The sequence below is a fragment of the Phyllobates terribilis genome, unplaced genomic scaffold, assembly GCF_046119375.1.
Source record: "Phyllobates terribilis strain yellow unplaced genomic scaffold, ASM4611937v1 Scaffold_10__3_contigs__length_209671492, whole genome shotgun sequence".
NCBI lineage: Eukaryota > Metazoa > Chordata > Amphibia > Anura > Dendrobatidae > Phyllobates > Phyllobates terribilis.
Genome location: NW_027362770.1, coordinates 164,118,154 through 164,135,323, shown reverse-complemented (window position 1 = coordinate 164,135,323; position 17,170 = coordinate 164,118,154).

Genomic DNA, 17,170 nt, shown 5'->3' with positions numbered 1-17,170 from the left:
TCAGAGGTAGATGCAGAAAAAAATATATTCAGTTTGCAACCTGATGGAGGTCAGTATAGATGGACTAATAGAGAAAGTCCGACACACTGCTAGAAGGCCAAATATTTTTTCAGAGCTAGATGCAGAAAAAAATTATATTCAGTTTGCAACCTGATGGAGGTCTGTATAGATAGATTAATAGAACAAGACCCACACACAGCTAGAAGCCCAATATTTTTTCAGAGGTAGATGCAGAAAAAAATATATTCAGTTTGCAACCTGATAGAGGTCAGTATAGATGGACTAATACAACAAGTCCCACACACAGCTAGAAGCCCAAATATTTTTTCAGAGGTACTGTAGATGCAGATAAAAATTATTTTGAATTTGCAACCTGATGGTGGTCAGTATAGATGGACTAATAGAGAAAGTCCGACACACTGCTAGAAGGCCAAATATTTTTTCAGAGGTAATGTAGATGCAGATAAAAATTATTTTTAATTTGCAACCTGATGGAGGTCAGTATAGATGGACTAATAGAGAAAGTCCGACACACTACTAGAAGGCCAAATATTTTTTCAGAGCTAGATGCAGAAAAAAATTATATTCAGTTTGCAACCTGATGGAGGTCAGTATAGATGGACTAATACAACAAGTCCCACACACAGCTAGAAGCCCAATATTTTTTCAGAGGTAGATGCAGAAAAAAATATATTCAGTTTGCAACCTGATGGAGGTCAGTATAGATGGACTAATACAACAAGTCCCACACACAGCTAGAAGCCCAAATATTTTTTCAGAGGTACTGTAGATGCAGATAAAAATTATTTTGAATTTGCAACCTGATGGAGGTCAGTATAGATGGACTAATAGAGAAAGTCCGACACACTGCTAGAAGGCCAAATATTTTTTCAGAGCTAGATGCAGAAAAAAATTATATTCAGTTTGCAACCTGATGGAGGTCTGTATAGATGGATTAATAGAACAAGACCCACACACAGCTAGAAGCCCAATATTTTTTCAGAGGTAGATGCAGAAAAAAATATATTCAGTTTGCAACCTGATGGAGGTCAGTATAGATGGACTAATAGAGAAAGTCCGACACACTGCTAGAAGGCCAAATATTTTTTCAGAGCTAGATGCAGAAAAAAATTAGATTCAGTTTGCAACCTGATGGAGGTCAGTATAGATGGACTAATAGAATGATGCTATGCCCAAAAGATTTTACTTCACTAGGTGCAGTAAAAAAATTGGTATTCTATACACAGGTGGTATATCTTGCAACACAGATAGGCTACTCCACTGACTAACACACTCTGCAATAGGCCAAAAAGGATTAGCTTTGCTAGATTCAGCCAAATGCTGTGAAAAAAACTTGCACAGCACTGGCACAGACCTGCCTGGCAAAAACTGATAGGAACTGATGTAACCTAGTCCTGAAAAGGACTCCAATTACAATTAGTCTTTACTCCCACAACCTATCTATTTAAGAGCACAGACCTGCCTGATAAAAGTCGTAGGAAATGCTGTAACCTAGTCCTTAAAAGGACTGCAATCACAACTATTCCCTACTCCCAAGCTATCTGTATATTTGTGCGAAAATTGGCTTGAAATTAACAAGGTATAGCGCACACAGCAACAGCGGTGCCGTCTAACACGCAGCTGCAGCAGTGAGAAAATGGTGGCAACGGGGAAAATGGCTTGGTCTTATAGGGCAAGGACATGTGACATACACTGCCAATGACACATGCCCTTGCTTGTGTGAAAAAAAGCACTTCGCTCCGTGTGTGCGCTGCTGATAGGCTGACAGATTGCACCTCCCCACTGTAAATGCGGGAAAGAGAAAAAAAAATGGAGATCTTCATTGTTCCTGCAGAGATCCATCCCCTGCCCCTCCCCCCACCCCGCTGTACACTCAAACTGCGTATTAACATTAATTTTCATCATTACTGAGAAAAAATCCAGTTATGATTTTGGTGCACGAACAGTTATCGAACATAACCTCGAACAGCCAAATTTTTCTCAAATTGTTCGTGTTCGCCGAACGGCTCGAACACCGCCCAAAACAGCTCGAATTTGAGATTGGCGAACAGTTCGAGTAGAACAACGCTCATCTCTAATCTTGACTCAGGCAGTACAACACTGTGTCAAAGCAGCTTATCTTGACTCAGGCAATACTACATTGTGTGAAAGCAGCTTAGCTTAACTCATCAATACTACATTGTGAAAGCTGCTTCTCTTGACTCAGGCAGTACTACACTGTATGAAAGCAGGTTATCTTGACTCGGGCAGTACTACACTCAAAGCCAGTCATCTTGATTCAGTCAGTACTACACTGTGTCAAAGCAGCTCATCTTGACTCATTCAGTACTACATTGTGTGAAAGCTGCTTATCTTGACTCAGGCAGTACTGCACTGTTAAAGCTACTTATCTTAACTCAGCAGCATTACACTGTGTGAAAGCTGCTTATCTTGACTTACGCAGTACTGCATTGACTCCACTGTGTGAAAGCTGCTTTTCTTGACTCCCGCAGCGCTACACTGTATGGAAGCTGCTTATCTTGACGCAGCCAGTACTACGCTGACTGCAGCATGTGAAAGCTGCTTATCTTGACTCAGGTAGTACTACACTGTATGGAAGCAGCTTATCTTGATGCAGCCAGTACTGCATTGTATTTAAAGCTGCATTTCTTGACTCAGGCAGTATTACACTGTGTTACAGCTGCTTATCTTGACTCTGCCATTACTACACTGTATGAGAAGCTTATCTTGACTCAGGCAGTACTACACTGTATGAAAGCTGATTTTCTTGACTCAGGCAGTACTACACTGAGAAAGCTGCTTATCTTGACTCAGGCCATACTACACTGTGAAAGCAGCTTATTTTAACTCAGGCAGAATTACATTGTATGAAAGCTGCTTATCTTGACTCAGTCAGTACTGCACTGACTTCACTGTGTGAAAGCTGCTTATAGTGACTCAGGCAGTACTAAAATGTGAAAGCAGCTTATTTTGACTCAGGCTGTACTACACTGACCACTGTGAAAGCTGCTTATCTTGACTCAGGCAGTACTACATGGACCACACTGTGTGAAAGCTGCTAATCTTGACTCAGGCAGTAGCACACTGTATGAAGGCTGCTTATCTTGACTCGGGCAATACTTCATTGACTACAGCGTGTGAAAGTTACTTATCTTGACTCAGGCACTACTACACTGTATGGAAGCAGCTTATCTTGATGCAGCAAGTACTGCACTGTATTTAAAGCTGCTTTTCTTGACTCAGGCAGTACTACACTGTGTTACAGCTGCTTATCTTGGCGCTGCCATTACTGCACTGTGTGAAAGTAGCTTATCTTGACTCTGGCAGTACTTCCCTGTACGAAAGCTACTTATCTTGACTCAGAAAGTCCTACACTGACCACACTGTATGAATGCTGCTTATCTTTACTCAGACAGTACTACACTGTGTGAAAGCTTATCTTGACTCAATCTGCTCTCACACAGTGTAGTATTGACTGAGTCAAGATAAGCTGCTTTCACACAGTGTAGTACTGCCTGTGTCAATATAAGCAGCTTTCACAGTGTAGTACTTCCTGACTCAAGATAAGCAGCTTTGACACAGTGTAGTACTGCGTGAGTCAAGATAGGCAAAACTACAGTGTGTGAAAGCAGCTTATCTTGACTTAGGCAGTACTACACTGTGTGAAAGCAGCTTATCTTCACTCAGGCAATACTACACTGTATGAAAGAAGGTTATCTTGACTCAGGCAGTACTACACTGTGTTAAAGCCAGTTATCTTGATTCAGTCAGTACTACACTGTGTCAAAGCAGCTCATCTTGACTCAGTCAGTACTACATTGTGTGAAAGCTGCTTATCTTGACTCAGGCAGTACTGCGCTGTTAAAGCTGCTTATCTTAACTCAGCTGCATTACACTGTGTGAAAGCTGCTTATCTTGACTTACGCAGTACTACACTGACTACACTGTGTGAAAGCTGCTTATCTTGACTCAGGCAGTGCTACACTGTATGGAAGCTGCTTGTCTTGACGCAGCCAGTAGTGCACTGTATTTAAAACTGCTTATCTTGACTCAGGCAGTACTACACTGTGTTACAGCTGCTTATCCAGATGCAGCCATTACTGCACTGTTTGTAAGCTGCTTATCTTGACCACAGGCAGTAACACACTGTGTGAAAGCAGCTTATCTTTACTCAGTCAATACTACACTGTGTGAAAACTGCTTATCTTGACTCAGGCAGTAACACACTGTGTGAAAGCAGCTTATCTTGACTCTGGCAGCACTACACTGTGTATGACTGCTACTTATCCTGACTTAGGCAGTACTACACTGTGTGAAAGCAGCTTATCTTGACTCAGGCAGTAACACACTGTGTGAAAGCAGCTTATCTTTACTCAGTCAATACTACACTGTGTGAAAACAGATAATCTTGACTCAGGCAGTAACACACTGTGTGAAAGCAGCTTATCTTGACTCGGGCAGCACTACACTGTGTATGACAGCTACTTATCCTGACTCAGGCAGTACTGCACTGTGTGAAACTGCTTATCTTGTCTCAGGCAGCACTACACTGTATGAAAGCTGCTCCTCAGGTCTCGGGCAGCTCTACACTGTATGAAAGCTAGATATCTTGACGCAGTACTGCACTGACTAAACTGTGTGAAATCTGCTTATCTTGACACAGGCAGTAATACACTGACTACTATGTATAAAAGCTGCTTATCTTGGCTCAAGCAGTACTACATTCTGTGTAAGCAGCTTTTCTTGACTCAAGCTGCTTTTACACAGTGTAGTACTGCCTGAGTCAAGATAACAAGCACTAAACTCAGTGTGGTACTGCCTGAGTCAAGATAAGCAGCTTTCACAGTGTAGTACTGCCTGAGTCAAGATAAGCAGCTTTCACAGTGTAGTACTCCATCAGCTGCTTATCTTGACTCCAGCAGAACCACACTGAGTTTAAAGCTGCTTATCTTGACTCAGGCAGTACCACATTGTGTGACAGCTGCTTATCTTGACGCAGGCAGCACTACACTGTGTGAAAGCTGCTTATCTTGTCTCAGGCAGTGCTACACTGTGTGAAAGCTGCTTATCTTGCCTCAGGCAGTGCCACACTGTGTGAAAGCTGCTTATCTTGACTCAGGCTGGACTACTCTGACTATATTGTGAAAGCAGCTTAACTTAACTCAGGCAGTACCACACTGTGTGAAAACAGCTTATCTTGACTCAAGCTGCTTTCACACAGTGCAGTACTGCCTGAGTCAAGGTAAGCAGCTTTAAACTCAGTGTGGTACTACCTGAGTCAAGATAAGCTGCTTTCACAGTGTAGTACTGCCTGAGTCAAGATAAGCAGCTTTCACAGTGAAGTACTGCCTAAGCTGCTCAGATTGACTCTGGCAGTACCACACTGAGTTTAAAGCTGCTTATCTTGTCTCAGGAAGTACTACACTGTGTGAAAGCTGCTTATCTTGTCTCAGACAGTACCACACTGTGTGAAAGCTGTTTATCTTGACGCAGGCAGCACTACACTGTGGGAAAGCTGCTTATCTTGACGCAGACAGCATTACACTGTGTGAAAGCTGCTTATTTTGAATCAAGCAGTACTACACTGTGTGAAAGCTGCTTATCTTGACTCCGTCTGTATTGCACAGTGTAAAAGCTGCTTACCTTGCTGCAGTGTGTTCAAGCTGCTTTTATTTGCTCAGATGGCACTACACTGACTTCACTGTGTTAAAGCTGCTTATCTTGACGCAGGCAGCACTACACTGAGTGACAGCTGTTTTTCTTGACGCAGGCAGTACTACACTCTGTGAAAGCTGCTTTTCTTCGCTCTGTCAGTATTACGCTGTGTGAAAGCAGCTTATCTTTACTAAAGCAGTACTGCACTGTGTGAAACCAGCTTTTCTTGACTCAGGCAGTACTACACTGTGAAAGCTACTTATCTTGACTCAAAACCAAGCAATGTGAACTGAGGTCTAAGATGGTAGACATGCAAGAAATAGGAGCATGTTCACACTAGCAAAAAGAAGCAAAACCTACAAAAGACAAAAATATATCTCATACCCTACCATCATTATATATAAATGTAAAGCAAAGTTGCATAATAAATATAGGGTACTTAGTGAACTATTTTTGATCAAAAAAAGTATACAAGCCGTCCCACCAGCGGCAAGGTGACCCTAAATTGGGACGGTACCTATACTGCCTATATTAAAAACCTTACTGTATATCAAAGTTGAAGTAATGTATATAAAAGGGTAGACAAATAGGACCGGGTCCCAACTCCAGACCACCTAGGCCCGTGGTAAGCTACATATATACTAATCAGCTCAACAAAGGGGATGCCACACCCTTAAATTGCACAGAATGCAAACAAGACAAAAAACCAAGCAATGTGAACTGAGGTCTAAGATGGTAGACATGCAAGAAATAGGAGCATGTTCACACTAGCAAAAAGAAGCAAAACCTACAAAAGACAAAAATATATCTCATTCCCTACCATCATTATATATAAATGTAAAGCAAAGTTGCATAATAAATAAAGGGTACTTAGTGAACTATTTTTGGTCAAAAAAAGTATACAAGCCGTCCCACCAGCGGCAAGGTGACCCTAAATTGGGACGGTACCTATACTGCCTATATTAAAAACCTTACTGTATATCAAAGTTGAAGTAATGCATATAAAAGGGTAGACAAATAGGACCGGGTCCCAACTCCAGACCACCTAGGCCCGTGGTAAGCTACATATATACTAATCAGCTCAACAAATGGGATGCCACACCCTTAAATTGCACAGAATGCAAACAAGACAAAAAAACAAGCAATGTGAACTGAGGTCTAAGATGGTAGACATGCAAGAAATAGGAGCATGTTCACACTAGCAAAAAGAAGCAAAACCTACAAAAGACAAAAATATATCTCATACCCTACCATCATTATATATAAATGTAAAGCAAAGTTGCATAATAAATATAGGGTACTTAGTGAACTATTTTTGATCAAAAAAAGTATACAAGCCGTCCCACCAGCGGCAAGGTGACCCTAAATTGGGACGGTACCTATACTGCCTATATTAAAAACCTTACTGTATATCAAAGTTGAAGTAATGCATATAAAAGGGTAGACAAATAGGACCGGGTCCCAACTCCAGACCACCTAGGCCCGTGGTAAGCTACACTGACTTCACTGTGTTAAAGCTACTTATCTTGACGCAGGCAGCACTACACTGAGTGACAGCTGTTTTTCTTGACGCAGGCAGTACTACACTCTGTGAAAGCTGCTTTTCTTCGCTCTGTCAGTATTACGCTGTGTGAAAGCAGCTTATCTTTACTAAAGCAGTACTGCACTGTGTGAAACCAGCTTTTCTTGACTCAGGCAGTACTACACTGTGAAAGCTACTTATCTTGACTCAAGTAGTATTACACTGTGTGACAGCTGGTTATCTTGATGCAGGCAGCACTACACTGTGACATCTGCAGATCTTGACGCAGGCAGTACTACACTGACTACACTGTGAAAGCAGGTTATCTTGACTCAGGCAGTACTACACTGTATGAAAGCTGCTTATCTTGACTTAGGCAATACTACACTGTGTGAAATCTGCTTATCTTGACTCAGGCAGTACTACACTGTGTGAAAGCTGCTTATCTTGACTCAGGCAGCACTACACTGTGTGACATCAGCTTTTCTTGACACTGGCAGCACTACACTGTGTGAAAGCAGCTCATCTTTATTCAGGCAATACTACACTGACTTCACTGTGTGAAAGCAGCTTATCTTGACTCAGGTAGGAATACACGGTGTTAAAGCTGCTTATCTCACTCTGATAGTGCTACACTTTATTAAAGCTGCTTATCTTGACTCGGGCAGCACTACACTTTTGAAAGTAGCTTATTTTGACTCGGGCAGTACTACACTGACTACACTGTGTGAAATTAGCTAATCTTAACTCGGGCAGTTACACACTATGTGAAAGCTGCTTATTTTGATTTGGTCAGTAATACACTGTGTGAAAGCTGCTTATCTTGAATCAGGTAGTGCTACACTGACTACACTGTGTGAAAGCTGCTTATCTTGACTCAGGCAGTACTACACTGTGTGAAAGCAGCTTAAATTACTTAGGCAGCACTACACTGACTACACTGTGTGAAAGCTATTTCTCTTGACTCATGCAGTACTTTAGTGTGTTAAACCTGCTTATCTTGACTCAGGCAGTACTACACTGTGTGAAAGCAGCTTATTTTGACTCGGGCAGTACTACATTGACTATGCTCTGTGAAAGCTGCTTCTTTTGTCTTCAGGCAGCACGATACTGACTACACTGAAAGCAGCTTACCTTGACTCAGGCAGTACTACACTGTGTGAAAGCTGCTTATCTTGACTCGGGCAGTACTACATGGACTACACTGTGAAAGCAGCATATCTTGACTTGGGCAGTACTACATTGACTACACTGTGTGAATGCAGATTATTTTGACTCTGGTAGTACTATACTGACTACACTGTGAAAGCAGCTTATCTTTAATTAGGCAGTACTACACTGTGTGAAAGCTGCTTATCTTTACTCGGAGAGTACCATTCTGTGTGAAAGCTGCTTTCCTTCACTCAGGCAGTACGACACTGTGTGAAACCTGCTTATCTTGAATCAGGCAGTACTACACTGTATAAAAGCTGTTTATCTTGACTCAGGCAGCACTGCACTGAATACACTGTAAAATCAGCTTATCTTGACTCAGGCAGTACTGCAGTGACTACACTGTGTGAAAGCTGCTTTTCTTGACTCAGGCAGTACTACACTGTTTGAAAGCTGATTATCTTGACTTAGGCAGTACTACACTGTGAAAGCTACCTATCTTGACTCAGCCAGTACTGCACTGTACGAAAGCTGCTTACCTTGACTCAGGCAGCACTACAATGACTGCACTGTAAAATCAGCTTATCTTGACTCAAGCAGTACAACACTGTGATAGCTGCTTATTTTGACTCAAGAAGTACTGCACCGTGTTAAAGCTGCTTTTATTGACTCAGGCAGCACTACACTGTGCGAAAGCTGCTTATGTTGATTCTGGCAGTAATACACTGACTACAGTTTGTGAAACCAGCTTATTTTGACTCTGGCAGTACTACACTGACTACACTGTGTGAAAGCTGCTTTTCTTGACTCAGACAGTACTACACTGTGCGAAAGCTGCTTATCTTGTCTCAGGCCGCACTACACTGACTACACTGTAAAATCAGCTTATCTTGACTCGGGCAGTACTGCACTGTGTTAAAGCTGCTTATCTTAACGCAGTCAGTACTCCACTGTGTGAAAGCTAATTATTTTGCCTCAAGCAGTATTGCACTGTGGTAAAGCTTCTTATCTTAACGCAGGCAGTACTACAGTTTGTGAAAGCTGTTTATCTTGACGCACGCAGTACTGCACTGTGTGACAGCTGCTGATCTTGATGCTGGCAGTACTGCACTGTGTTACAGCTGCTTATCTTCACGCAGGCACTACTGCACTGTGTGACAGAAGCTTATCTTCACACAGGCAATACTGCAATTTGTGACAGCTGCTTATCTTGACTCAGGCACTACTGCACTGTGTGAAAACTGCTTATTTTGACTCACCGGTAATACACTGTGTGACAGCTGCTTATCTCGAAACAGGCAGTGCTACACTGTGTGACAGCGGCTTTTCTTGACTCAGGCAGTGCTACACTGACTATACTGTGAAAGCAGCTTATCTTGACTTAGGCAGTACTACACTGTGCGAAAGCAGCTTATCTTGACTCAATACACTTTCACACAGTGTACTACTGCCTGAGTCAAGATAAGTAGCTTTAAACTCAGTGTTGTACTGCCTGAGTCAAGATAAGCAGCTTTCATAGTTTAGTACTGCCTAAGCTTCTTATCTTGACTCCGGCAGTACCGCACTGAATTTAAAGGTGCTTATCTTGACTCAGGCAGTAACACACTGTGTGACAGCTGCTTATCTTGACGCAAGCAACACTACACTGTGTGAAAGCTGCTTATCTTGTCTCAGGCAGTACTACATTGTGTGAAAGCAGCTTATATTGAATCAGGCAGTACTGCACTGACTACACTATGTGAAAGCTGCTTTTCTTGATTCAGGCAGTACTGCACTGACTACACTATGTGAAAGCTGATTATCTTGACTCGGGCAGCACTACACTGTATGAAAGCTGCTTATCTTGACTCAGGCAGTACTGCACAGTGTTAAAGCTGCTTATCTTGTCTCAGGCAGTACTGCACAGTGTTAAAGCAGCTTATCTTTTACTCAGACACTGCTGCACCATTTTAAATCTGCTTATGTTGACTCAGGCAGCACTATACTGTGTTAAAGCTGCTTATCTTGATGCAGGCAGCACTGCATTGTGTTCAAGCTACTTTTCTTTGCTCAGGCGGCACTACACTGACTTCATTTTGTTAAAGCTGCTTATCTTGACACAGGCAGCACTACACTTTGTGAAATCTGCTTTTCTTGGCTCTGTCAGTATTACACTGTGTGAAAGCAGCTTATCTTTACTAAAGCAGTACTGCACTGTGTGAAACCAGCTTATCTTGACTCAGGCAGTACTAAACTTTGAAAGCTACTTATCTTGACTCAAGTAGTATTACACTGTGTGACAGCTGGTTATCTTGATGCAGGCAGCACTACACTGTGACATCTGCAGATCTTGACGCAGGCAGTACTACACTGACTACACTGTGTGAAAGCAGGTTATCTTGACTCAGGCAGTACTACACTGTATGAAAGCTGCTTATCTTGACTTAGGCAATACTACACTGTGTGAAAGCTGCTTATCTTGACTCAGGCAGTACTACACTGTGTGAAAGCTGCTTATCCTGACTCAGGCAGCACTACACTGTGTGATATCAGCTTTTCTTGACACTGGCAGCACTACACTGTGTGAAAGCAGCTCATCTTTATTCAGGTAATACTACACTGACTTCACTGTGTGAAAGCAGCTTATCTTGACTCAGGTAGGAATACACGGTGCTAAAGCTGCTTATCTCACTCAGACAGTGCTACACTATATTAAAGCTGCTTATCTTGACTCGGGCAGCACTACACTTTTGAAAGCAGCTTATTTTGACTCGGGCAGTGCTACATTGACTACACTGTGTAAAATGAGCTTATCTTAACTCGGGCAGTAATACACTGTGTGAAAGCTGCTTATCTTGAATTAGGTAGTACTACACTGACTACACTGTGTGAAAGCTGCTTATCTTGACTCAGTCAGTACTACACTGTGTGAAAGCAGCTTATCTTTACTTAGGCAGCACTACACTGACTGCACTGTGTGAAAGCTATTTCTCTTGACTCATGCAGTACTATACTGTGTTAAACCTGCTTATCTTGACTCAGGCAGTACTACACTGTGTGAAAGCAGCTTATTTGGACTCGGGCTGCACTACTCTATGTGAAAGCTGCTTATCTTGACTCAGGCAGTACTACATTGACTACGCTCTGTGAAAGCTGCTTCTTTTGACTTCAGGCAGCATGACACTGACTACACTGAAAGCAGCTTATCTTGACTCAGGCAGTACTACACTGTGTGAAAGCTGCTTATCTTGTGACGGGCAGTACTACACTGTGTGAAAGCAGCTTATTTTGACTCAGGCAGTACTACATGGACTACACTGTGTTAAAGCAGCATATCTTGACTTGGGCAGTACTACATTGACTACACTGTGTGAATGCAGATTATTTTGACTCTGGCAGTACTACACTGAATACACTGTGAAAGCAGCTTATCTTTACTTAGGCAGTACTACACTGTGTGAAAGCTGCTTATCTTTACTCGTGCAGTACCATTCTGTGTGAAAGCTGCTTTTCTTCACTCAGGCAGTACTACACTGTGTGAAACCTGCTTATCTTGACTCAGGCAGTACTACACTGATTACACTATGTGAAAGCTGCTTATCTTGACTCAGGTAGTACTATACTGTTTGAAAGCTGCTTATCTTGACTTAGGCAGTACTACACTGTGAAAGCTACTTATCTTGACTCAGGCAGTTCTACACTATATAAAAACTGCTTATCTTGACTCAGGCAGCACTAAACTGACTACACTGTAAAATCAGCTTATCTTGACTCAGGCAGTACTGCAGTGACTACACTGTGTGAAAGCTGCTTTTCTTGACTCAGGCAGTACTACACTGTTTGAAAGCTGATTATCTTGACTTAGGCAGTACTACACTGTGAAAGCTACTTATCTTGACTCAGGCAGTACTACACTGTATGAAAGCTACTTACCTTGACTCAGGCAGCACTACAATGACTGCACTGTAAAATCTACTTATCTTGACTCAAGCAGTACAACACTGTGAAAGCTGCTTATCTTGACTCAAGAAGTACTGCACCATGTTAAAGCTGCTTATAGTGACTCAGGCAGCACTACAATGCATAAAAGCTGCTTATGTTGATTCTGGCAGTAATACACTGACTACACTTTGTGAAACCAGCTTATCTTGACTCTGGCAGTACTACACTGACTACACTGTGTGAAAGCTGCTTTTCTTGACTCAGACAGTACTGCACTGTATGAAAGCTGCTTATCTTGATTCTGGCAGTACTACACTGACTAGATTTTGTTAAAGCTGCTTATCTTGTCTCAGGCAGCACTACACTGACTACACTGAAAAATCAGCTTATCTTGAATCGGGCAGTACTGCACTGTGTTAAAGCTGCTTATCTTGACGCAGTCAGTACTGCACTGTGTGAAAGCTAATTATTTTGCCTCAAGCAGTAATGCACTGTGGTAAAGCTTCTTAGCTTGACGCAGGCAGTACTACAGTTTGTGAAAGCTGTTTTTCTTGATGCACGCAGTACTGAACTGTGTGACAGCTGCTGATCTTGAAGAAGGCAGTGCTGCACTGTGTGACAGCTGCTTATCTTCACGCAGGCACTACTGCACTGTGTGACAGATGCTTATCTTCATGCAGGCAGTTCTTCACTATGTGACAGCTGCTTATCTTCACGCAGGCAGTACTGCACTTTGTGACTGCTGCTTTTCTTGACTCAGGCACTACTGCACTGTGTGAAAGCTGCCTATCTTAACTCAGGCAGCACTACACTGTGTGAAAGCTGCTTATCTTGACTCAAGCTGTACTACACTGTGTGACAGCTGCTTACCTTGACTCAGGCAGCACTACACTGACTACATTGTGAAAGCAGCATATCTTGACTTAGGCAGTGCTACACTGTGTGAAAGCAGCTTATCTTGACTTAATACACTTTCACTCAGTGTACTACTGCCTTAGTCAAGATAAGTAGCTTTAAACTCATTGTCCTACTGCCTGAGTCAACATAAGCAGCTTTCATAGTTTAGTACTGCCTAAGCTGCTTATCTTGACTCTGGCAGTACCGCACTGAATTTAAAGGTGCTTATCTTGACTCAGGCAGTAACACACTGTGTGACAGCTGCTTATCTTTACGAAGGCAACACTACACTGTGTGAAAGCTGCTTATCTTGACTCAGGCAGTACTACACTGTGCGAAAGCTGCTTATCTTGACACGGGCAGTACTACACTGTGTGAAAGCAGCTTATTTTGACTCGGGCAGTACTACATGGACTACCCTGTGAAAGCAGCATCTCTTGACTTGGGCAGTACTACATTGACTACACTGTGAATGCAGATTATTTTGACTCTGGCATTACTACAATGACTACACTGTGAAAGCAGCTTATCTTGTCTTAGGCAGTACTACACTGTGTGAAAACTGCTTATCTTAACTCGGGCAGTACCATTCTGTGTGAAAGCTGCTTATATTGACTCAGGCAGTATTACACTGTGAAAGCTCCTTTTCTTGATTCAGGCAGTACTGCACTGACTACACTATGTGAAAGCTGCTTATCTTCACTCGGGCAGCACTACACTGTATGAAAGCTGCTTATCTTGACTCGGACAGTACTGCACAGTGTTAAAGCTGCTTATCTTGACTCAGGCAGTACTGCACAGTGTTAAAGCAGCTTATCTTTTACTCAGACAGTACTGCACAGTTTTAAATCTGCTTATCTTGACTCAGGCAGCACTATACTGTGTTAAAGCTGCTTATCTTGATGCAGGCAGCACTGCATTGTGTTCAAGCTACTTTTCTTGGCTCAGGCGGCACTACACTGACTTCACTGTGTTAAAGCTGCTTATCTTGATGCAGTCTGTACTACACTTTGTAAAAGCTGCTTTTCTTGGCTCTATCAGTACTGCATTGAGTGAAAGCTGCTTATCTTCCCACAGGCAGTACTACACTGTGTTAAAGCTGCTTATCTTGACTCAGTCAGTACTACACTATGACAACTGCCTATCTTGACTCAGGCAGTACTACACTGTATGAAAGCAGGTTATCTTGACTCGGGCACTACACTGTGTTAAAGCCAGTCATCTTGATTCAGTCAGTACTACACTGTGTCAAAGCAGCTCATCTTGACTCAGTCAGTACTACATTGTGTGAGAGCTGCTTATCTTGACTCAGGCAGTACTGCGCTGTTAAAGCTGCTTATCTTAACTAAGCAGCATTACACTGTGCGAAAGCTGCTTATCTTGACTTACGCAGTACTACATTGACTACACTGTGTGAAAGCTGCTTATCTTGACTCAGGCAGTGCTACACTGTATGGAAGCTGCTTATCTTGATGCAGCCAGTACTGCACTGTATTTAAAACTGCTTATCTTTACTCAGACAGTACTACACTGTGTTACAGCTGCTTATCTAGATGCAGCCATTACTGCACTGTGTGTGAGCTGCTTATCTTGACCTCGGTCAGTACTACACTGTGTTAAAGCCAGTTATTTTGACTAAGGCAGTACTACACAATGTAAAAACTGCTTATCTTGACTCAGGCAGTACTACACTTACAACTCTCTGTGAAAGCTGCTCATCATGTCTCAGGCAGCTCAATACTGTGTGATAGCTGCCTATCTTGGCTCGGGCACTAATGCACTGTGTGACAGCTACTAATCTCTACTCAGGCAGTACTACAGTGACTACACGGTGTGAAAGCAGCTTATCTTTACTAAAGGCAGCACTACACGGTATGAAAGCTGCTCATCTTGTCTCAGACAGTACTACACTGACTACACTGTGAAAGCTGCTTATCTTTACTCAGGCGGCACTACACTGACTCCACTGTGAAGGCAGCTTCCCTTGAATCAGGCAGTACTACACTGTCTACACTGTGAAAGCAGCTTATCTTGACTCAGGCAGCACCACACTGTGTGAAAGCTGCTTATCTTAACTCGGGCAGTACTACACTGTGTGACAGGTGCTTATCTTGACACAGGCAGTACTACACTGATTACACTGTGTGAAAGCTGCTTAACTTGACTCAGGCAGTAACACACTGTGTGAAAGCAGCTTATCTTGACTCAGGCAGCACTACACTGTGTATGACAGCTACTTATCCTGACTCGGACAGTACTGCACTGTGTGAAAGCTGCTTATCTTGTCTCCGGCAGCACTACACTGTATGAAAGCTGCTCCTCAGGTCTTGGGCAGCTCTACACTGTATGATAGCTAGCTATCTTGACTCAGGCAACACTGTACTGTGTGAAATCTGCTTATCCTGACGCAGTACTGCACTGACTACCCTGTGTGAAATATGCTTATCTTGACACAGGCAGTAATACACTGACTGCTATGTATAAAAGCTGCTTATCTTGGCTCAAGCAGTACTACATTTGTGTAAGCAGCTTTTCTTGACTCAAGCTGCTTTCACACAGTGTAGTACTGCCTGAGTCAAGATAACAAGCACTAAACTCAGTGTGGTACTGCCTGAGTCAAGATAAGCAGCTTTCACAGTGTAGTACTGCCTGAGTCAAAATAAGCAGCTTTCACAGTGAAGTACTGCCTTAGCTGCTTATCTTGACTCCGGCAGAACCACACTGAGTTTAAAGCTGCTTATCTTGACTCAGGCAGTACCACATTGTGTGACAGCTGCTTATCTTGACGCAGGCAGTTCTTCACTGCGAAGGCTACTTATATTGACTCTGGCAGTACTACACTGTGAAAGCTACTTATCTTGACTCAGGAAGTACTACACTGTGTGAAAGCTGCTTATCTTGACTCAGTACCACACTGAGCACACTGTATAAAAGCTGCATACTTTGATTCAGGCAGTACTGCACTGTGTGAAACCAGCTTATCTTGACTCAGGCAGTACTAAACTGTGGAAGCTACTTATATTGACTCTGGCAGTACTACTCTGTGAAAGCTACTTATCTTGACTCAGGCAGTACTACACTGTGTGAAAGCTGCTTATCTTAACTCAGTACCGCTCTGAACACACTGTGTGAAAGCTGCTTATTTTGAATCAGGCAGTACTACACTGTGTGAAAGCTGCTTATCTTGACTCCGGCTGTATTGCACAGTGTTAAAGTTGCTTACCTTGACTCAGGCAGTACTACACAGTGTGAAAGCTGCTTATCTTAACTTAGGCAGTGCTGCACTGTGTTCAAGCTGATTTTCTTTGCTCAGATGGCACTATACTGACTTCACTGTGTTAAAGCTGCTTATCTTGACGCAGGCTGCACTAAACTGTGTGACAGCTGTTTTTCTTGACGCAGGCAGTACTACAGTTTTTGAAAGCTGCTTTTCTTGGCTCTGTCAGTATTACACTGTGTGAAACCAGCTTATCTTGACTCAGGCAGTACTACACTGTGAAAGCTACTTATCTTGACTCAAGTAGTATTACACTGTGTGACAGCTGGTTATCTTGATGCAGGCAGCACTACACTGTGACATCTGCAGATCTTGACGCAGGCAGTACTACACTGACTACACTGTGTGAAAGCAAGTAATCTTGACTCAGGCAGTACTACACTGTATGAAAGCTGCTTATCTTGACTTAGGCAATACTACACTGTGTGAAAGCTGCTTATCTTGACTCAGGCAGTACTACACTGTGTGAAAGCTGCTTATCTTGACTCAGGCAGCACTACACTGTGTGACATCAGCTTATCTTGACACTGGCAGCACTACACTGGGTGAAAGCAGCTCATCTTTATTCAGGCAATACTACAATGACTTCACTGTGTGAAAGCAGCTTATCTTCACTCAGGTAGGAATACACGGTGTAAAAGATGCTTATCTCACTCAGATAGTGCTACACTTTATTAAAGCTGCTTATCTTGACTCGGGCAATACTACACTGTGTGAAAGCTGCT